Source organism: Lissotriton helveticus, chromosome 5_1 (assembly GCF_964261635.1).
Source record: "Lissotriton helveticus chromosome 5_1, aLisHel1.1, whole genome shotgun sequence".
Lineage (NCBI taxonomy): Eukaryota > Metazoa > Chordata > Amphibia > Caudata > Salamandridae > Lissotriton > Lissotriton helveticus.
The window spans coordinates 19,759,888-19,782,575 of NC_136065.1; the positions used below are offsets into that span (position 1 = coordinate 19,759,888).

General features: G+C 64.2%; 1 protein-coding gene across 4 annotated transcripts in view; it reads right to left on the reverse strand.

The window, feature by feature from the left end:
• Positions 1 to 22,688, reverse strand: part of B3GALT4 (beta-1,3-galactosyltransferase 4) — a 166,350-nt gene that overhangs the window by 112,241 nt on the left and 31,421 nt on the right. The window contains exon 1 of one of the 4 annotated variants that reach the window (XM_078641617.1): positions 6,313 to 6,427. The exons of 2 other annotated variants lie outside the window; for them this stretch is intronic. The gene's annotated coding sequence lies outside the window, so the exon portion shown is untranslated. Of the gene's footprint in view, positions 1 to 6,312; positions 6,428 to 22,688 lie in introns of those variants that run through there. One more of the 4 variants, XM_078641619.1, reaches the window with a different exon arrangement.

Below are 22,688 nucleotides of genomic sequence, written 5' to 3' on the forward strand. Positions count from 1 at the left end.
CCCTTTTCTGAATCAGTGTGGGTGAGACAGGCATCACCAGCAGGGGGCTTGCTGCTGTCCAGCGTTATTCCCACACCTTGCGCATCGTCCAGTGTCCGGCAGCTCGTCCCCGCCCCCTCCGCCCGCCACTAGCTTGGGGCGAGCTTTGTCTGGGTCCCTGGTCCCGGAATAAAAAGGGGATAATTAATGTGTGTGTGGGGGGGATTGGGGGGGAGCTTACCAGGCTCCTCCGCGGCCCACACGAGGGGTCAAGAGCGTGTCACTTCCGTCCTGTAGGGGATTTGGCCCCATGCCCAGAGTCACCGTGGGGGGTCCTCAGGAGGGGCATATTATCAACAAATAGCGATTTTTATCGCTAAGTTGGCTTACCAGCAATATTTTTATCGCCGCGCATCACCGTTTTTTTATCGCTAAGATAACTTGCTATTAGCAAGGTTTATCTCAAAAGCGATAAAAATCCAGGCGATAGCAGCAAAATGCGTGAATATCGCTGAGAATACAGCGATATTCACGCATTAGCGATGAAATGCTCTTAGCCATGTTATCCACCTCCCATTGGATAACATGGCTAAGAACTGGTCTGGGCAAGTGTGAGTATTTGGAGATATTCGCGCTTAGCGCGAATATTTCCATCGCTACGCCTACCTTGCTAATAAGTGATAGCGTAGTTATCGACTGCTTACAGTCACTAACGGGTTGGGTACGCCAACGACTTGCGTTGTTGGGCGCGGATAGTGAATAGTATAATTTACTATTCTAACACCAGTCCCTGTGGATAGTAGGGAAGGAGTTGGAATAGTAAATATACTATTCTTCATCCTTTAGCGCCCTCCAACGCAAGTCCTGGTTACGACTTGCGTTGTAAAAGACGCGTCGTAAAAGCACTGCGGGGTAACATCCGCGTTGAAAAGGATGTTCCCCGTCGGCTGGCGATGCAGATGTGACGGGTGTTGCCTGGGCACCCATCGATTAATACCTCCCCTCTGTTGGCCGTGCACAGCCATCGTCAGGATGCTTGAGGGACTCTGGCGCGTTTCACCGCTGCATTTTGAAAGGTTTGAGGTCAGGAATGCATACTCGAGCACAACAGCACATGCGGTAGTAATACCTGTGGCCCTTGGTAGAAACTTATTAGGGGGACCTGGTTTAGAACGGCTTTCAGTTTGATACAGTCCAGCTCTTTCATGCGCACTTTGGGAAGAGTTACTGGCAGTGCGCGGTCATACGCTTCCAATTTCTAAAATATGTTTCCATACAATATTTAGGGATGGTGACGTGTGTGCAATACGGTAACACAGCAGCAGCTCACTAATAGTAATGAAAATAGTAGGTGACTCTACCAACTAGCATATAGGAGGTTCTGTTTTGATCTAAAAGAAACCTTTCAGTGATGTCGTAAGGGTGGAACACATGGCTCAAGCGGCGCAGGGTGAAGCGTTGCAGGGATGCATACTGGGCTCGGTAACGGAACGCTGTGGGTCGGTAGTGCGACCGTTGGTGTTAGTTTTGCTCTCACAGGTTGAGAAGAATAATAGAGACCTGGACTTGGTTGGCGCCAATTTGATAAGGGGCTGGGTTCTTTGCGAGCACATGTGCCACCACCCCAGATCCGTTGCGTTTTCAGTATACTACTGCACCAAAGCCATATTGGGGCTGTTTGCCTGGTTGGTGTCCTGTGCGCAAGAGGGGCAGATTCGGGCCTCCCGTCCCCGGGTAGGGGAGGGCAGTGCTCTCTCCAGGTGCAGCTGCTGCTTGGGGGGCCTTTGGGGTGCAGCTTGATGATGGCAGCATGGGTCAGTGACAGTGAGTGGCGTGCTCAGTATGAGGCGAAGCCGGAACGAGCTGGTTCACCCGTCAGAAAAGGGGTGTGCATCGCGCAAGGCGTAGTTTGCATGCGCTCATCTCCTGTACGTACGGTGCCAGGCTGTCCAGACTGACTGTGTATATTTGTGATACTCTGCTCCATCGGAGCTACGTCAGTCTCATGCCACACCAGGCACCTTGACTCCCAAAGTATCCTATATATGTTACTGTCTCACACATGCACACTCCAAGCTCGGGAATATCTCACAAAAGCAACCTTAAACCTTGGTCTTTTTAGAGTTTCTTGCTGGTCAAATGGGCGTAATTACTGATATCGGGGCTGCCTCATCTTCATTGTTTTATTGCTAGCAAGAAAGTGTCACTCATAGTGCACTGAAATAATGGAAATGTCACACAGAGCAGTTGAAACCTTGACAGCCATGGATGGGGGTGGTTAGCTCTCGGTTGGCAATGCAAGAAAGCTATAATGGTGGCTTATTTATCTTATGCAACTAAGGAGCATTGACTAAGCCAACAGATGGGATTGTTGTAGGTGTAGTGCTTCTTTTGTAGTAATGACATAGCGGCGAAATACCAGGCAATTTTCAGCACATTGCCTGAGCACGCTGTGTAGCCCTGTGGAATAGTTGGGCCTGCATAAGCCACACATATACCTCCCACATTCTGGCCCACGCTGAGACATTTACATAAGTTGTATCACTGCATCGCCAGTTTTCTTATACTCGGGCCCATTGGCGCTATGGTGATGCGTGAGCAATTTGCACAGCATTTTGGGCCTGCATTAGCCACACATTCCGCCTCCAGTCTGACCCCACTAAGACCATTCAGCTCGGGCTCCGCTCCGGGTCTGGCTGATACAATAAAGCCTCTAGCTTGTTTAATCTCACTGGACACAGGTTGGTGCGTTAATGGCCATGTAGGCGATTGGTTTGACTGGTTTTACTTGAAGGGTCCGGATGTGGGCAGGCAAAAGCAACAGCGAAAACTCAACAACAGGGGTTGACACGCAGCGAAGGGCCCTTGGCGAGGTGCACTGGTACGCTTTTACCTCAACAGTATTTATTTAGTGGTTATTCAGGTACTAAAGTGGGGTTTTTCCTTTTGCAGTATTCACATGCCAGGAAGTACGAGTGAGGAAGTCACAGTTCCCCTAGTTGCACAACAAGTATATACATTTGTATAGGGTGCTTGTTAACCCCTTCCACGCTGATGACGAGCTCAGCTCGTCATCAGGTACAACTCTCGCACGCTGATGACGAGCTGAGCTCGTCATGAACTGCGGGATTCCACGATTCTCAGTGCACAGCGGGAAACCCCGCAGCGCGCATGCGGTTAAAAACTTCCTTGGGTCCAACGAGTGCCAGGCAAACGGGGACGACTTGTTCAAGTGATAAACATGAGGAGTTACTCAACACAGTGTTAGAAGGGATGTTGTCTAAGCAGAACTCACACTGGCCTTATACGCATGATCTAGAAGTTTGCGGCCAGGCAGTGGTCTTGTCCAACAAATGTGATAATGTTACGGGTTGCGAGCATGCACCAAGAGATGGACCCTCGAGACCATCCAGGACAGACGATAAGACCCGCCCGATAGCACGGCTTTTGCGGAAGCGGCCAGCTAACTTGTGGGTTGCGTTGCAAGAAGCTGAGGGGGACATGGGGTCAGAGCATCATTAGGCTACAATGATGGAAGAAGGATGGTTTTGCCGTTCCCACTGCTCAAGAAGGGGCAAGTATTCGTTCATGTTGTTCTCCTCTTACACAGCAGGTACACGAGGACTCCCGTGCTTATGTCACATATCACGTGGCAGGACAGTCACCAAAGGGGAGAATGGCCGTTGCCAGGCCTTTGCCGGGACAGGGATAGCGACTCACACTATCGGGAGCCTCTTGGGAAGATAAATGTTAGAAACACAGACGGGTGTGCGGGGCCAAAAACCCCTCACCAAAGCTGCGGGGGGCATCAGGCTGTCAGGTGGCTTTGAGGGTCGGGCAAGGGCATTAAAGGTCCGTAGTGCGTGACACGGCATTTGCAGGGACACAGAAGGGTCCCAGCGGATCCACCAAAGGGACTACAGCGAAGCAGGTGACACAGAACCTTGTAGTCCGAAACCATCACTGGTGTAAGTATCAAGGGTCACAGGTGGATAGCAGGGACCGGGCGTCTGTGACCGGTCGAAGGTTCGGCAAGCAGGGTAGGCTCGTTGGCTCTTCACAAAAGATTGCAGTGTCTAATAAACAGGCACCGTACACTTATTCCCTCAAACATGACGTGACTCCATGCTATGTTCGCCAGGGATCAATCGAAAAGAACTTGTCTGGTCAATGAGGCAAAGTAATGCACCCGAGAAGAAGACCACAAGGTACAAATTGGCAACCAGTTGGGGCCAGGTGAACTTTAGTGGTCTGAATTCACCCCCGGCTCCCGTGGCAGGGAGCTCGGTCGGGGGAAGTGAGGCAGCCTGCGCGCAGGAGGTTCATCTGCGCTATGCGTAAATTAATTGAGCAGAGATTTGGTTTTATTAGACATGAGTGCTACACGCCAAATTCACAGGGTGTTTTTAGGACGATGGGGTACATCGGTCCAGTATAAGCATGGACCTGTTTCTTGCTGGATAGGGGAGAGGCCCTAGAAATAGCAAGTAGGAAATAGTAAGGAGGAATGCCGGCCTTGGTGGGGGGCCCTGGCTACGACGGGCGCAGCCAGGGCCCCATCTGCAACTCTCGCAAATGCGAGCCCTGTTGCCAATGCTTGTTCTAGATACTTCCATCGGGGTTGGTGAAGGTCAGTTTACTTCCCTCCAGGACTGTTTGCAAAGGCACAAAATAAGCACCTTTTTGTGAGAGAACGTTTGGGAACGTCCGGCTCAGAGTATTTTTGCGTGTGCTGGGGGTGGGGCGCAAATATGCTTTTAGAGACAAATGTATCTCGGTGGGTGGGGTTATTATTAACTTGACAAACTTTGTGAACTCCATGTGGATAAAACAACCTCACGCCGTTGTTGAGTAAAAGAAAGCGCCGCCGTGTCTGAGTTTCCAAGAACACCAGCCCTTTAGCAAACACTTTCTTCTAATAAACACACCATAAAGGTGTGTGGTTTCAGCCACGTCTTTTCAATCCCCTTTGTCTGGCACCCCAGCCTCCTATGCACACAACCCACCGCGGACTGCAGTGACACGTCTGACACTGGCAGTGTGAATGCAGCCACCCTGCCCGGGCGCCGCTGCACCCTATGCACACAGACCGGGCACTGCACAAGAAGCACACACACGGAGGCCTCACCACACGCGGGTCCGGGTGCCGCTGCACCCTATGCACATAGAGCAGGCACAGCACAAGAAGCACACACACAGAGGTCCCACCGCACGCGGGTCCGGGCGCCGCTGCACCCTATGCACACAGAGCGGGCACAGCACACACGGAGGCCTCACCACACGCGGGTCCGGGTGCCGCTGCACCCTATGCACATAGAGCGGGCAAAGCACAAGAAGCACACACACAGATGTCTCACCGCACGCGGGTCCGGGCGCCGCTGCACCCTATGCACACAGAGTGGGCTCAGCACAAGAAGCACACACGCGGAGGCCTCACCGCACGCGGGCCCGGGCGCCGCTGCACCCTATGCACACACACAAAGGCCTCACCGCACGCCCGGCAGTTTGCTTCATTCAGGTTTATCCATAGGGTCCACTGCCTCCTGGGCAGTCATAAATATATTCAGGCAGGTGATTTAAACAGTCCTGATGATGATCCCATTACACCTTCAAAGGGATCGAAACGCCGTCGATCCTAGAGGCACGAGGCACCCAGGGGTCTCCCCAGGGGCACAGAGGCAGCCAGGGGTCTCCCCAGGGGCACAGAGGCAGCCAGGGGTCTCCCCAGGGGCACAGAGGCAGCCAGGGGTCTCCCCAGGGGCACAGAGGCAGCCAGGGGTCTCCAGAGTGGCACAGAGGCACCCAGGGGTCTCCCCAGGGGCACAGAGGCACCCAGGGGTCTCCCCAGGGGCACGAGGCACCCGGGGGTCTCCCCAGGGGCACAGAGGCACCCAGGGGTCTCCCCAGGGGCACAGAGGCACCCAGGGGTCTCCCCAGTGGCACCCGGGGGTCTCCCCAGGGGCACAGAGGCACCCAGGGGTCTCCCCAGGGGCACGAGGCACCCGGGGGTCTCCCCAGGGGCACAGAGGCACCCAGGGGTCTCCCCAGGGGCACAGAGGCACCCAGGGGTCTCCCCAGTGGCACCCGGGGGTCTCCAGAGGGGCACAGAGGCACCCAGGGGTCTCCCCAGGGGCACAGAGGCAGCCAGGGGTCTCCCCAGGGGCACAGAGGCAGCCAGGGGTCTCCCCAGGGGCACAGAGGCAGCCAGGGGTCTCCCCAGGGGCACAGAGGCACCCAGGGGTCTCCCCAGTGGCACCCGGGGGTCTCCAGAGTGGCACAGAGGCGCCCAGGGGTCTCCCCGGGGGCACAGAGGCACCCAGGGGTGATACGCACCTGGTTTGCCCCTGAAGTCTCTTCTCCTCGCCCGGTCAGTGCTGCTCCGAGGCCGCCGCCCTGGTCCACGGAGAGGAAGCGACGCCTTTCTCATCTCTCGTCTGTCGGATGTGAGGGGGAAGTGGTGTGTGGAGGAAACTCCCACCGGGGCTGTGGCTGGTGCAGCTCCTGGAGGCGCAGGAGGGGTCACGAGGCACCTCCGCCCTGGGTGTGTGTGACGCGTCTGCAGCTGTCAGTGTGTTGCTTCTGGCCCCGGAGGGACCAGGGGCCCTGACACTGGTGCAGTGGGCAGTGCTGCTCTGGCCAGTGGCCACACCCGTGGCCGCACGAGGCCGACCTCCTGCCGGGACAAGGGGGTCCTGTTCAGGCTGTCATCCTTCAAAGGGGAACATCTGCATGGACAAGATTCCTGCCCTGGAGCCCAGGAGTGTCTGGTGGGTTGGGGGTGTGCAGGGGTTCTGTGGTCACCCCTACAACCGGGGGCACCCTCCCTGCCTGAGCTCCCGGGCTGTGCTGGAGGTCACCCCGCTTCCACCACCCTCCCTGCCTGAGCTCCCGGGCTCTGCTGGAGGTCACCCCGCTTCCACCACCCTCACTGGCTGAGCTCCCGGGCTGTGCTGGAGGTCGCCCCGCTTCCACCACCCTCCCTGCCTGAGCTCCCGGGCTCTGCTGGAGGTCACCCCGCTTCTACCACCCTCACAGCCTGAGCTCCCGGGCTGTGCTGGAGGTCACCCCGCTTCCACCACCCTCCCTGCCTGAGCTCCCGGGCTGAGCTGGAGGTCACCCCGCTTCCACCACCCTCCCTGCCTGAGCTCCCGGGCTGAGCTGGAGGTCACCCCGCTTCCACCACCCTCCCTGCCTGAGCTCCCGGGCTGAGCTGGAGGTCACCCTGCTTCCACCACCCTCACTGCCTGAGCTCCCGGGCTGAGCTGGAGGTCACCCCGCTTCCACCACCCTCCCTGCCTGAGCTCCCGGGCTGAGCTGGAGGTCACCCTGCTTCCACCACCCTCACTGCCTGAGCTCCCGGGCTGAACTGGAGGTCACCCCGCTTCCACCACCCTCACTGCCTGAGCTCCCGGGCAGAGCTGGAGGTCACCCCGCTTCCACCACCCTCACCGCCTGAGCTCCCGGGCTGTGCTGGAGGTCACCCCGCTTCCACCACCCTCACTGCCTGAGCTCCCGGGCTGTGCTGGAGGTCACCCCGCTTCCACCACCCTCACTGCCTGAGCTCCCGGGCTGTGCTGGAGGTCACCCCGCTTCTACCACCCTCCCTGCCTGAGCTCCCGGGCTGTGCTGGAGGTCACCCCACTTCTACCACCCTCACTGCCTGAGCTCCCGGGCTGTGCTGGGGGTCACCCCGCTTCCACCGCCCTCACCGCCTGAGCTCCCGGGCTGTGCTGGAGTTCACCCCGCTTCCACCACCCTCCCTGCCTGAGCTCCCGGGCTGTGCTGGGGGTCACCCCGCTTCCACCACCCTCCCTGCCTGAGCTCCCGGGCTGTGCTGGAGGTCACCCCGCTTCCACCACCCTCACCGCCTGAGCTCCCGGGCTGTGCTGGAGTTCACCCCGCTTCCACCACCCTCCCTGCCTGAGCTCCCGGGCTGTGCTGGGGGTCACCCCGCTTCTACCACCCTCACTGCCTGAGCTCCCGGGCTGTGCTGGAGGTCACCCCGCTTCCACCACCCTCACCGCCTGAGCTCCCGGGCTGAGCTGGAGGTCGCCCCGCTTCCACCACCCTCACTGCCTCAGCTCCCGGGCTGTGCTGGGGGTCACCCCGCTTCCACCACCCTCACCGCCTGAGCTCCCGGGCTGTGCTGGAGTTCACCCCGCTTCCACCACCCTCCCTGCCTGAGCTCCCGGGCTGTGCTGGAGGTCACCCCACTTCCACCACCCTCACTGCCTGAGCTCCCGGGCTGTGCTGGAGGTCACCCCGCTTCCACCACCCTCACCGCCTGAGCTCCCGGGCTGTGCTGGAGTTCACCCCGCTTCCACCACCCTCCCTGCCTGAGCTCCCGGGCTGTGCTGGGGGTCACCCCGCTTCCACCACCCTCCCTGCCTGAGCTCCCGGGCTGTGCTGGGGGTCACCCCGCTTCCACCACCCTCACCGCCTGAGCTCCCGGGCTGTGCTGGGGGTCACCCCGCTTCCACCACCCTCACCGCCTGAGCTCCCGGGCTGAGCTGGAGGTCACCCTGCTTCCACCACCCTCCCTGCCTGATCTCCCGGGCTCTGCTGGAGGTCACCCCGCTTCCACCACCCTCCCTGCCTGAGCTCCCGGGCTGTGCTGGAGGTCACCCCGCTTCCACCACCCTCACCGCCTGAGCTCCCGGGCTGTGCTGGAGGTCACCCCGCTTCCACCACCCTCACTGCCTGATCTCTCGGGCTCTGCTGGAGGTCACCCCGCTTCCACCACCCTCACTGCCTGAGCTCCCGGGCTGTGCTGGAGGTCACCCCGCTTCCACCTCCCTCCCTGCCTGAGCTCCCGGGCTCTGCTGGAGGTCACCCCGCTTCCACCACCCTCACTGCCTGAGCTCCCGGGTTGAGCTGGAGGTCACCCTGCTTCTACCACCCTCACTGGCTGAGCTCCCGGGCTGTGCTGGAGGTCACCCCGCTTCCACCACCTCACTGCCTGAGCTCCCGGGCTCTGCTGGAGGTCACCCCGCTTCCACCACCCCCACTGCCTGAGCTCCCAGGCTGAGCTGGAGGTCACCCCGCTTCCACCACCCTCACTGCCTGAGCTCCAGGGCTGTGCTGGAAGTCACCCCGCTTCCACCACCCTCAGCGCTCGAGCTCCTGGGCTGTGCTGGAGGTCACCCTGCTTCCACCACCCTCACTGCCTGAGCTCCACGGCTGTGCTGGAGGTCACCCCGCTTCCACCACCCCCACTGCCTGAGCTCCAGGGCTGTACTGGAGGTCACCCCGCTTCCACCACCCCCACTGCCTGTGCTCCTAGGCTGTGCTGGAGGTCACCCCCCTTCCACCACCCTCACTGCCTGAGCTCCCGGGCTCTGCTGGAGGTCATCCCGCGTCTACCACCCTCACTACCTGAGCTACCGGGCTGTGCTGGAAGTCACCCCGCTTCTACCACCCTCCCTGCCTGATCTTCCGGGCTCTGCTGGAGGTCACCCCGCTTCCACCACCCTCACTGCCTGAGCTCCCGGGCTGAGCTGGAGGTCACCCCGCTTCTACTACCCTCACTGCCTGAGCTCCCGGGCTGTGCTGGAGGTCACCCCACTTCCACCACCCTCACTGCCTGAGCTCCCGGGCTGTGCTGGAGGTCAGCCCGCTTCTACCACCCTCACTGCCTGAGCTCCCGGGCTCTGCTGGAGGTCACCTCGCTTCTACCACCCTCACTGCCTGAGCTCCCGGGCTCTGCTGGAGGTCACCCCGCTTCCACCACCCTCACTGCCTGAGCTCCTGAGCTGTGCTGGAGGTCACCCTGCTTCCACCACCCTCACTGCCAGAGCTCCCGGGCTGTGCTGGAGGTCACCCCACTTCTACCACCCTCACTGCCTGAGCTCACGGTCTATGCTGGAGGTCACCCCGCTTCTACCACCCTCACTGCCTGAGCTCACGGTCTATGCTGGAGGTCACCCCGCTTCTACCATCCTCACTGCCTGAGCTCCCGGGCTGAGCTGGAGGTCACCTCGCTTCCACCACCCTCACTGCCTGAGCTCCGGGGCTGTGCTGGAGGTCACCCCACTTCCACCACCCTCACTGCCTGAGCTCCCGGGCTGTGCTGGAGGTCACCCCGCTTCTACCACCCCCACTGCCCGAGCTCCTGGGCTGAGCTGGAGGTCACCCCACTTCCACCACCCTCACCGCCTGAGCTCCCGGGCTGTGCTGGAGGTGACCCTGCTTCTAACACCCTCACTGCCTGAGCTCCAGGGCTGTGCTGGAGGTCACCCCGCTTCCACCACCCTCACCGCCTGAGCTCCCGGGCTGTGCTGGAGGTCACCCCGCTTCCACCACCCTCACCGCCTGAGCTCCCGGGCTGTGCTGGAGGTCACCCCGCTTCCACCACCCTCCCTGCCTGAGCTCCCGGGCTGTACTGGAGGTCACCCCGCTTCTACCACCCTCACTGCCTGAGCTCCCGGGCTGTGCTGGAGGTCACCCCGCTTCCACCACCCTCACCGCCTGAGCTCCCGGGCTGTGCTGGAGGTCACCCCGCTTCTACCACCCTCACCGCCTGAGCTCCCCGGCTGTGCTGGAGGTCACCCCGCTTCCACCACCCTCACTGCCTGAGCTCCTGGGCTGTACTGGAGGTCACCCCGCTTCTACCATCCTCACCGCCTGAGCTCCTGGGCTGTGCTGGAGGTCACCCCGCTTCCACCACCCTCACTGCCTGAGCTCCAGGGCTGTGCTGAGCTGGAGGTCACCCCGCTTCCACCACCCTCACTGCCTGAGCTCCCGGGCTGTGCTGGAGGTCACCCCGCTTCTACCACCCTCACTGCCTGAGCTCCCAGGCTGTGCTGGAGGTCACCCCGCTTCCACCACCCTCACTGCCTGAGCTCCCGGGCTGTGCTGGAGGTCACCCCGCTTCCACCACCCTCACTGGCTGAGCTCCCGGGCTGTGCTGGAGGTCACCCCACTTCCACCACCCTCACTGCCTGAGCTCCCAGGCTGTGCTGGAGGTCACCCCGCTTCTACCACCCTCACTGCCTGAGCTCCCGGGCTGTGCTGGAGGTCACCCCGCTTCTACCACCCTCACTGCCTGAGCTCCCGGGCTCTGCTGGAGGTCACCCCGCTTCCACCACCCTCACTGCCTGAGCTCCCGGGCTGTGCTGGAGGTCACCCCGCTTCCACCACCCTCCCTGCCTGAGCTCCCGGGCTGTGCTGGAGGTCACCCCGCTTCTACCACCCTCACTGCCTGAGCTCACGGTCTATGCTGGAGGTCACCCCGCTTCTACCATCCTCACTGCCTGAGCTCCCGGGCTGAGCTGGAGGTCACCCCGCTTCCACCACCCTCACTGCCTGAGGTCCGGGGCTGTGCTGGAGGTCACCCCACTTCCACCACCATCACTGCCTGAGCTCCCGGGCTGTGCTGGAGGTCACCCCGCTTCCACCACCCTCACTGCCTGAGCTCCCAGGCTGTGCTGGAGGTCACCCCGCTTCTACCACCCCCACTGCCCGAGCTCCTGGGCTGAGCTGGAGGTCACCCCACTTCCACCACCCTCACCGCCTGAGCTCCAGGGCTGTGCTGGAGGTCACCCCGCTTCCACCACCCTCACTGCCTGAGCTCCCGGGCTGTGCTGGAGGTCACCCCGCTTCCACCACCCTCACTGCCTGAGCTCCCGGGCTGTGCTGGAGGTCACCCCGCTTCCACCACCCTCACTGTCTGAGCTCCCGGGCTGTGCTGGAGGTCACCCCACTTCCACCACCCTCACTGCCTGAGCTCCGGGTCTGTGTTGAAGGTCACCCCGCTCCCACCACCCTCACTGCCTGAGCTCCACGGCTGCGCTGGAGGTCACCCTGCTTCCACCACCCTCACCGCCTGAGCTCCCGGGCTGTGCTGGAGGTCACCCCGCTTCCACCACCCTCCCTGCCTGAGCTCCGGGGCTGTACTGGAGGTCACCCCGCTTCTACCACCCTCACTGCCTGAGCTCCCGGGCTGTGCTGGAGGTCACCCCGCTTCCACCACCCTCACCGCCTGAGCTCCCGGGCTGTGCTGGAGGTCACCCCGCTTCTACCACCCTCACCGCCTGAGCTCCCGGGCTGTGCTGGAGGTCACCCCGCTTCCACCACCCTCACTGCCTGAGCTCCTGGGCTGTACTGGAGGTCACCCCGCTTCTACCATCCTCACCGCCTGAGCTCCTGGGCTGTGCTGGAGGTCACCCCGCTTCCACCACCCTCACTGCCTGAGCTCCAGGGCTGTGCTGAGCTGGAGGTCACCCCGCTTCCACCACCCTCACTGCCTGAGCTCCCGGGCTGTGCTGGAGGTCACCCCGCTTCTACCACCCTCACTGCCTGAGCTCCCAGGCTGTGCTGGAGGTCACCCCGCTTCCACCACCCTCACTGCCTGAGCTCCCGGGCTGTGCTGGAGGTCACCCCGCTTCCACCACCCTCACTGGCTGAGCTCCCGGGCTGTGCTGGAGGTCACCCCCACTTCCACCACCCTCACTGCCTGAGCTCCCAGGCTGTGCTGGAGGTCACCCCGCTTCCACCACCCTCACTGCCTGAGCTCCCGGGCTGTGCTGGAGGTCACCCCGCTTCCACCACCCTCACCGCCTGAGCTCCCGGGCTGAGCTGGAGGTCACCCCGCTTCCACCACCCTCACTGCCTGAGCTCCCGGGCTGTGCTGGAGGTCACCCCGCTTCCACCACCCTCACCGCCTGAGCTCCCAGGCTGTGCTGGAGGTCACCCCGCTTCCACCACCCTCACTGCCAGAGCTCCCGGGCTGTGCTGGAGGTCACCCCGCTTCCACCACCCTCACTGCCTGAGCTCCCGGGCTGTGCTGGAGGTCACCCCGCTTCCACCACCCTCACTGCCTGAGCTCCCGGGCTGAGCTGGAGGTCACCCCGCTTCCACCACCCTCACTGCCTGAGCTCCCGGGCTGTGCTGGAGGTCACCCCGCTTCCACCACCCTCACTGCCTGAGCGCCCGGGCTGTGCTGGAGGTCACCCCGCTTCTAACACCCTCACTGCCTGAGCTCCCGGGCTGTGCTGGAAGTCACCCCGCTTCCACCACTCTCAGCGCTCGAGCTCCCGGGCTGTGCTGGAGGTCACCCCGCTTCCACCACCCTCACTGCCTGATCTCTCGGGCTCTGCTGGAGGTCACCCCGCTTCCACCACCCTCACTGCCTGAGCTCCCGGGCTGTGCTGGATGTCACCCCGCTTCCACCACCCTCCCTGCCTGAGCTCCCGGGCTGTGCTGGAGGTCACCCCGCTTCCACCACCCTCACTGCCTGAGCTCCCGGGTTGAGCTGGAGGTCACCCTGCTTCTACCACCCTCACTGGCTGAGCTCCTGGGCTGTGCTGGAGGTCACCCCGCTTCTAACACCCTCACTTCCTGAGCTCCCGGGCTGTGATGGAAGTCACCCCGCTTCCACCACTCTCAGCGCTCGAGCTCCCGGGCTGTGCTGGAAGTCACCCCGCTTCCACCACCCTCAGAGCTCGAGCTCCTGGGCTGTGCTGGAGGTCACCCTGCTTCCACCACCCTCACTGCCTGAGCTCCACGGCTGCGCTGGAGGTCACCCTGCTTCCACCACCCTCACCGCCTGAGCTCCCGGGCTGTGCTGGAGGTCACCCCGCTTCTACCACCCCCACTGCCTGAGCTCCAGGGCTGTACTGGAGGTCACCCCGCTTCCACCACCCCCACTGCCTGTGCTCCTGGGCTGTGCTGGAGGTCACCCCCCTTCCACCACCCTCACTGCCTGAGCTCCCGGGCTCTGCTGGAGGTCATCCCGCGTCTACCACCCTCACTACCTGAGCTACCGGGCTGTGCTGGAAGTCACCCCGCTTCTACCACCCTCCCTGCCTGATCTTCCGGGCTCTGCTGGAGGTCACCCCGCTTCCACCACCCTCACTGCCTGAGCTCCCGGGCTGAGCTGGAGGTCACCCCGCTTCTACCACCCTCACTGCCTGAGCTCCCGGGCTGTGCTGGAGGTCACCCCACTTCCACCACCCTCACTGCCTGAGCTCCCGGGCTGTGCTGGAGGTCACCCCGCTTCTACCACCCTCACTGCCTGAGCTCCCGGGCTCTGCTGGAGGTCACCCCGCTTCTACCACCCTCACTGCCTGAGCTCCCGGGCTCTGCTGGAGGTCACCCCGCTTCCACCACCCTCACTGGCTGAGCTCCCGGGCTGTGCTGGAGGTCACCCCACTTCCACCACCCTCACTGCCTGAGCTCCCAGGCTGTGCTGGAGGTCACCCCGCTTCTACCACCCTCACTGCCTGAGCTCCCGGGCTGTGCTGGAGGTCACCCCGCTTCTACCACCCTCACTGCCTGAGCTCCCGGGCTCTGCTGGAGGTCACCCCGCTTCCACCACCCTCACTGCCTGAGCTCCCGGGCTGTGCTGGAGGTCACCCCGCTTCCACCACCCTCCCTGCCTGAGCTCCCGGGCTGTGCTGGAGGTCACCCCGCTTCTACCACCCTCACTGCCTGAGCTCACGGTCTATGCTGGAGGTCACCCCGCTTCTACCATCCTCACTGCCTGAGCTCCCGGGCTGAGCTGGAGGTCACCCCGCTTCCACCACCCTCACTGCCTGAGGTCCGGGGCTGTGCTGGAGGTCACCCCACTTCCACCACCATCACTGCCTGAGCTCCCGGGCTGTGCTGGAGGTCACCCCGCTTCCACCACCCTCACTGCCTGAGCTCCCAGGCTGTGCTGGAGGTCACCCCGCTTCTACCACCCCCACTGCCCGAGCTCCTGGGCTGAGCTGGAGGTCACCCCACTTCCACCACCCTCACCGCCTGAGCTCCAGGGCTGTGCTGGAGGTCACCCCGCTTCCACCACCCTCACTGCCTGAGCTCCCGGGCTGTGCTGGAGGTCACCCCGCTTCCACCACCCTCACTGCCTGAGCTCCCGGGCTGTGCTGGAGGTCACCCCGCTTCCACCACCCTCACTGTCTGAGCTCCCGGGCTGTGCTGGAGGTCACCCCACTTCCACCACCCTCACTGCCTGAGCTCCGGGTCTGTGTTGGAGGTCACCCCGCTCCCACCACCCTCACTGCCTGAGCTCCACGGCTGCGCTGGAGGTCACCCTGCTTCCACCACCCTCACCGCCTGAGCTCCCGGGCTGTGCTGGAGGTCACCCCGCTTCCACCACCCTCCCTGCCTGAGCTCCGGGGCTGTACTGGAGGTCACCCCGCTTCTACCACCCTCACTGCCTGAGCTCCCGGGCTGTGCTGGAGGTCACCCCGCTTCCACCACCCTCACCGCCTGAGCTCCCGGGCTGTGCTGGAGGTCACCCCGCTTCTACCACCCTCACCGCCTGAGCTCCCGGGCTGTGCTGGAGGTCACCCCGCTTCCACCACCCTCACTGCCTGAGCTCCTGGGCTGTACTGGAGGTCACCCCGCTTCTACCATCCTCACCGCCTGAGCTCCTGGGCTGTGCTGGAGGTCACCCCGCTTCCACCACCCTCACTGCCTGAGCTCCAGGGCTGTGCTGAGCTGGAGGTCACCCCGCTTCCACCACCCTCACTGCCTGAGCTCCCGGGCTGTGCTGGAGGTCACCCCGCTTCTACCACCCTCACTGCCTGAGCTCCCAGGCTGTGCTGGAGGTCACCCCGCTTCCACCACCCTCACTGCCTGAGCTCCCGGGCTGTGCTGGAGGTCACCCCGCTTCCACCACCCTCACTGGCTGAGCTCCCGGGCTGTGCTGGAGGTCACCCCCACTTCCACCACCCTCACTGCCTGAGCTCCCAGGCTGTGCTGGAGGTCACCCCGCTTCCACCACCCTCACTGCCTGAGCTCCCGGGCTGTGCTGGAGGTCACCCCGCTTCCACCACCCTCACCGCCTGAGCTCCCGGGCTGAGCTGGAGGTCACCCCGCTTCCACCACCCTCACTGCCTGAGCTCCCGGGCTGTGCTGGAGGTCACCCCGCTTCCACCACCCTCACCGCCTGAGCTCCCAGGCTGTGCTGGAGGTCACCCCGCTTCCACCACCCTCACTGCCAGAGCTCCCGGGCTGTGCTGGAGGTCACCCCGCTTCCACCACCCTCACTGCCTGAGCTCCCGGGCTGTGCTGGAGGTCACCCCGCTTCCACCACCCTCACTGCCTGAGCTCCCGGGCTGAGCTGGAGGTCACCCCGCTTCCACCACCCTCACTGCCTGAGCTCCCGGGCTGTGCTGGAGGTCACCCCGCTTCCACCACCCTCACTGCCTGAGCGCCCGGGCTGTGCTGGAGGTCACCCCGCTTCTAACACCCTCACTGCCTGAGCTCCCGGGCTGTGCTGGAAGTCACCCCGCTTCCACCACTCTCAGCGCTCGAGCTCCCGGGCTGTGCTGGAGGTCACCCCGCTTCCACCACCCTCACTGCCTGATCTCTCGGGCTCTGCTGGAGGTCACCCCGCTTCCACCACCCTCACTGCCTGAGCTCCCGGGCTGTGCTGGATGTCACCCCGCTTCCACCACCCTCCCTGCCTGAGCTCCCGGGCTGTGCTGGAGGTCACCCCGCTTCCACCACCCTCACTGCCTGAGCTCCCGGGTTGAGCTGGAGGTCACCCTGCTTCTACCACCCTCACTGGCTGAGCTCCTGGGCTGTGCTGGAGGTCACCCCGCTTCTAACACCCTCACTTCCTGAGCTCCCGGGCTGTGATGGAAGTCACCCCGCTTCCACCACTCTCAGCGCTCGAGCTCCCGGGCTGTGCTGGAAGTCACCCCGCTTCCACCACCCTCAGAGCTCGAGCTCCTGGGCTGTGCTGGAGGTCACCCTGCTTCCACCACCCTCACTGCCTGAGCTCCACGGCTGCGCTGGAGGTCACCCTGCTTCCACCACCCTCACCGCCTGAGCTCCCGGGCTGTGCTGGAGGTCACCCCGCTTCTACCACCCCCACTGCCTGAGCTCCAGGGCTGTACTGGAGGTCACCCCGCTTCCACCACCCCCACTGCCTGTGCTCCTGGGCTGTGCTGGAGGTCACCCCCCTTCCACCACCCTCACTGCCTGAGCTCCCGGGCTCTGCTGGAGGTCATCCCGCGTCTACCACCCTCACTACCTGAGCTACCGGGCTGTGCTGGAAGTCACCCCGCTTCTACCACCCTCCCTGCCTGATCTTCCGGGCTCTGCTGGAGGTCACCCCGCTTCCACCACCCTCACTGCCTGAGCTCCCGGGCTGAGCTGGAGGTCACCCCGCTTCTACCACCCTCACTGCCTGAGCTCCCGGGCTGTGCTGGAGGTCACCCCACTTCCACCACCCTCACTGCCTGAGCTCCCGGGCTGTGCTGGAGGTCACCCCGCTTCTACCACCCTCACTGCCTGAGCTCCCGGGCTCTGCTGGAGGTCACCCCGCTTCTACCACCCTCACTGCCTGAGCTCCCGGGCTCTGCTGGAGGTCACCCCGCTTCCACCACCCTCACTGCCTGAGCTCCTGAGCTGTGCTGGAGGTCACCCCGCTTCCACCACCCTCACTGCCAGAGCTCCCGGGCTGTGCTGGAGGTCACCCCACTTCTACCACCCTCACTGCCTGAGCTCACGGTCTATGCTGGAGGTCACCCCGCTTCTACCACCCTCACTGCCTGAGCTCACGGTCTATGCTGGAGGTCACCCCGCTTCTACCATCCTCACTGCCTGAGCTCCCGGGCTGAGCTGGAGGTCACCCCGCTTCCACCACCCTCACTGCCTGAGCTCCGGGGCTGTGCTGGAGGTCACCCCACTTCCACCACCATCACTGCCTGAGCTCCCGGGCTGTGCTGGAGGTCACCCCGCTTCCACCACCCTCACTGCCTGAGCTCCCAGGCTGTGCTGGAGGTCACCCCGCTTCTACCACCCAACTGCCCGAGCTCCTGGGCTGAGCTGGAGGTCACCCCACTTCCACCACCCTCACCGCCTGAGCTCCAGGGCTGTGCTGGAGGTCACCCCGCTTCCACCACCCTCACTGCCTGAGCTCCCGGGCTGTGCTGGAGGTCACCCCGCTTCCACCACCCTCACTGCCTGAGCTCCCGGGCTGTGCAGGAGGTCACCCCGCTTCCACCACCCTCACTGTCTGAGCTCCCGGGCTGTGCTGGAGGTCACCCCACTTCCACCACCCTCACTGCCTGAGCTCCGGGTCTGTGTTGGAGGTCACCCCGCTCCCACCACCCTCACTGCCTGAGCTCCACGGCTGCGCTGGAGGTCACCCTGCTTCCACCACCCTCACCGCCTGAGCTCCCGGGCTGTGCTGGAGGTCACCCCGCTTCCACCACCCTCCCTGCCTGAGCTCCGGGGCTGTACTGGAGGTCACCCCGCTTCTACCACCCTCACTGCCTGAGCTCCCGGGCTGTGCTGGAGGTCACCCCGCTTCCACCACCCTCACCGCCTGAGCTCCCAAGCTGTGCTGGAGGTCACCCCGCTTCTACCACCCTCACCGCCTGAGCTCCCGGGCTGTGCTGGAGGTCACCCCGCTTCCACCACCCTCACTGCCTGAGCTCCTGGGCTGTACTGGAGGTCACCCCGCTTCTACCATCCTCACCGCCTGAGCTCCTGGGCTGTGCTGGAGGTCACCCCGCTTCCACCACCCTCACTGCCTGAGCTCCAGGGCTGTGCTGAGCTGGAGGTCACCCCGCTTCCACCACCCTCACTGCCTGAGCTCCCGGGCTGTGCTGGAGGTCACCCCGCTTCTACCACCCTCACTGCCTGAGCTCCCAGGCTGTGCTGGAGGTCACCCCGCTTCCACCACCCTCACTGCCTGAGCTCCCGGGCTGTGCTGGAGGTCACCCCGCTTCCACCACCCTCACTGGCTGAGCTCCCGGGCTGTGCTGGAGGTCACCCCCACTTCCACCACCCTCACTGCCTGAGCTCCCAGGCTGTGCTGGAGGTCACCCCGCTTCCACCACCCTCACTGCCTGAGCTCCCGGGCTGTGCTGGAGGTCACCCCGCTTCCACCACCCTCACCGCCTGAGCTCCCGGGCTGAGCTGGAGGTCACCCCGCTTCCACCACCCTCACTGCCTGAGCTCCCGGGCTATGCTGGAGGTCACCCCGCTTCCACCACCCTCACCGCCTGAGCTCCCAGGCTGTGCTGGAGGTCACCCCGCTTCCACCACCCTCACTGCCAGAGCTCCCGGGCTGTGCTGGAGGTCACCCCGCTTCCACCACTCTCACTGCCTGAGCTCCCGGGCTGTGCTGGAGGTCACCCTGCTTCCACCACCCTCACTGCCTGAGCTCCCGGGCTGAGCTGGAGGTCACCCCGCTTCCACCACCCTCACTGCCTGAGCTCCCGGGCTGTGCTGGAGGTCACCTCGCTTCCACCACCCTCACTGCCTGAGCGCCCGGGCTGTGCTGGAGGTCACCCCGCTTCCACCACCCTCACTGCCTGAGCTCCTGGGCTGTGCTGGAGGTCACCCCGCTTCCACCACCCTCACTGCCTGAGCTCCCGGGCTGTGCTGGAGGTCACCCCGCTTCCACCACCCTCACTGCCTGAGCTCCGGGTCTGTGTTGGAGGTCACCCCGCTCCCACCACCCTCACTGCCTGAGCTCCACGGCTGCGCTGGAGGTCACCCTGCTTCCACCACCCTCACCGCCTGAGCTCCCGGGCTGTGCTGGAGGTCACCCCGCTTCCACCACCCTCACTGCCTGAGCTCCCGGGCTGTGCTGGAGGTCACCCCGCTTCCACCACCCTCACTGGCTGAGCTCCCAGGCTGTGCTGGAGGTCACCCCCACTTCCACCACCCTCACCGCCTGAGCTCCCGGGCTGAGCTGGAGGTCACCCCGCTTCCACAACCCTCACTGCCTGAGCTCCCGGGCTGTGCTGGAGGTCACCCCGCTTCCACCACCCTCACCGCCTGAGCTCCCAGGCTGTGCTGGAGGTCACCCCGCTTCCACCACCCTCACTGCCAGAGCTCCCGGGCTGTGCTGGAGGTCACCCCGCTTCCACCACCCTCACTGCCTGAGCTCCCGGGCTGTGCTGGAGGTCACCCCGCTTCCACCACCCTCACTGCCTGAGCTCCCGGGCTGAGCTGGAGGTCACCCCGCTTCCACCACCCTCACTGCCTGAGCTCCCGGGCTGTGCTGGAGGTCATCCCGCTTCCACCACCCTCACTGCCTGAGCGCCCGGGCTGTGCTGGAGGTCACCCCGCTTCCACCACCCTCACTGCCTGAGCTCCTGGGCTGTGCTGGAGGTCACCCCGCTTCCACCACCCTCACTGCCTGAGCTCCCGGGCTGTGCTGGAGGTCACCCCGCTTCCACCACCCTCACTGCCTGAGCTCCGGGTCGGTGTTGGAGGTCACCCCGCTCCCACCACCCTCAGTGCCTGAGCTCCACGGCTGCGCTGGAGGTCACCCTGCTTCCACCACCCTCACCGCCTGAGCTCCCGGGCTGTGCTGGAGGTCACCCCGCTTCCACCACCCTCACTGCCTGAGCTCCCGGGCTGTGCTGGAGGTCACCCCGCTTCCACCACCCTCACTGGCTGAGCTCCCGGGCTGTGCTGGAGGTCACCCCCACTTCCACCACCCTCACTGCCTGAGCTCCCAGGCTGTGCTGGAGGTCACCCCGCTTCCACCACCCTCACCGCCTGAGCTCCCAGGCTGTGCTGGAGGTCACCCCGCTTCCACCACCCTCACTGCCAGAGCTCCCGGGCTGTGCTGGAGGTCACCCCGCTTCCACCAACCTCACCGCCTGAGCTCCCAGGCTGTGCTGGAGGTCACCCCGCTTCCACCACCCTCACTGCCAGAGCTCCCGGGCTGTGCTGAAGGTCACTCCGCTTCCACCACCCTCACTGCCTGAGCTCCCGGGCTGTGCTGGAGGTCACCCCGCTTCCACCACCCTCACTGCCTGAGCTCCCGGGCTGAGCTGGAGGTCACCCCGCTTCCACCACCCTCACTGCCTGAGCTTCCGGGCTGTGCTGGAGGTCACCCCGCTTCCACCACCCTCACTGCCTGAGCGCCCGGGCTGTGCTGGAGGTCACCCCGCTTCCACCACCCTCACTGCCTGAGCTCCTGGGCTGTGCTGGAGGTCACCCCGCTTCCACCACCCTCACTGCCTGAGCTCCCGGGCTGTGCTGGAGGTCACCCCGCTTCCACCACCCTCACTGCCTGAGCTCCGGGTCTGTGTTGGAGGTCACCCCGCTCCCACCACCCTCACTGCCTGAGCTCCACGGCTGCGCTGGAGGTCACCCTGCTTCCACCACCCTCACCGCCTGAGCTCCCGGGCTGTGCTGGAGGTCACCCTGCTTCCACCACCCTCACTGCCTGAGCTCCCGGGCTGTGCTGGAGGTCACCCCGCTTCCACCACCCTCACTGGCTGAGCTCCCGGGCTGTGCTGGAGGTCACCCCCACTTCCACCACCCTCACTGCCTGAGTTCCCAGGCTGTGCTGGAGGTCACCCCGCTTCCACCACCCTCACTGCCTGAGCTCCCGGGCTGTGCTGGAGGTCACCCCGCTTCCACCACCCTCACCGCCTGAGCTCCCGGGCTGAGCTGGAGGTCACCCCGCTTCCACCACCCTCACTGCCTGAGCTCCCGGGCTGTGCTGGAGGTCACCCCGCTTCCACCACCCTCACCGCCTGAGCTCCCAGGCTGTGCTGGAGGTCACCCCGCTTCCACCACCCTCACTGCCAGAGCTCCCGGGCTGTGCTGGAGGTCACCCCGCTTCCACCACCCTCACTGCCTGAGCTCCCGGGCTGTGCTGGAGGTCACCCCGCTTCCACCACCCTCACTGCCTGAGCTCCCGGGCTGAGCTGGAGGTCACCCCGCTTCCACCACCCTCACTGCCTGAGCTCCCGGGCTGTGCTGGAGGTCACCCCGCTTCCACCACCCTCACTGCCTGAGCGCTCGGGCTGTGCTGGAGGTCACCCCGCTTCCACCACCCTCACTGCCTGAGCTCCTGGGCTGTGCTGGAGGTCACCCCGCTTCCACCACCCTCACTGCCTGAGCTCCCGGGCTGTGCTGGAGGTCACCCCGCTTCCACCACCCTCACTGCCTGAGCTCCGGGTCTGTGTTGGAGGTCACCCCGCTCCCACCACCCTCACTGCCTGAGCTCCACGGCTGCGCTGGAGGTCACCCTGCTTCCACCACCCTCACCGCCTGAGCTCCCGGGCTGTGCTGGAGGTCACCCCGCTTCCACCACCCTCCCTGCCTGAGCTCCGGGGCTGTACTGGAGGTCACCCCGCTTCTACCACCCTCACTGCCTGAGCTCCCGGGCTGTGCTGGAGGTCACCCCGCTTCCACCACCCTCACCGCCTGAGCTCCCGGGCTGTGCTGGAGGTCACCCCGCTTCTACCACCCTCACCGCCTGAGCTCCCGGGCTGTGCTGGAGGTCACCCCGCTTCCACCACCCTCACTGCCTGAGCTCCTGGGCTTTACTGGAGGTCACCCCGCTTCTACCATCCTCACCGCCTGAGCTCCTGGGCTGTGCTGGAGGTCACCCCGCTTCCACCACCCTCACTGCCTGAGCTCCAGGGCTGTGCTGAGCTGGAGGTCACCCCGCTTCCACCACCCTCACTGCCTGAGCTCCCAGGCTGTGCTGGAGGTCACCCCGCTTCCACCACCCTCACTGCCTGAGCTCCCGGGCTGTGCTGGAGGTCACCCCGCTTCCACCACCCTCACTGGCTGAGCTGGAGGTCACCCCCACTTCCACCACCCTCACTGCCTGAGCTCCCAGGCTGTGCTGGAGGTCACCCCGCTTCCACCACCCTCACTGCCTGAGCTCCCGGGCTGTGCTGGAGGTCACCCCGCTTCCACCACCCTCACCGCCTGAGCTCCCGGGCTGAGCTGGAGGTCACCCCGCTTCCACCACCCTCACTGCCTGA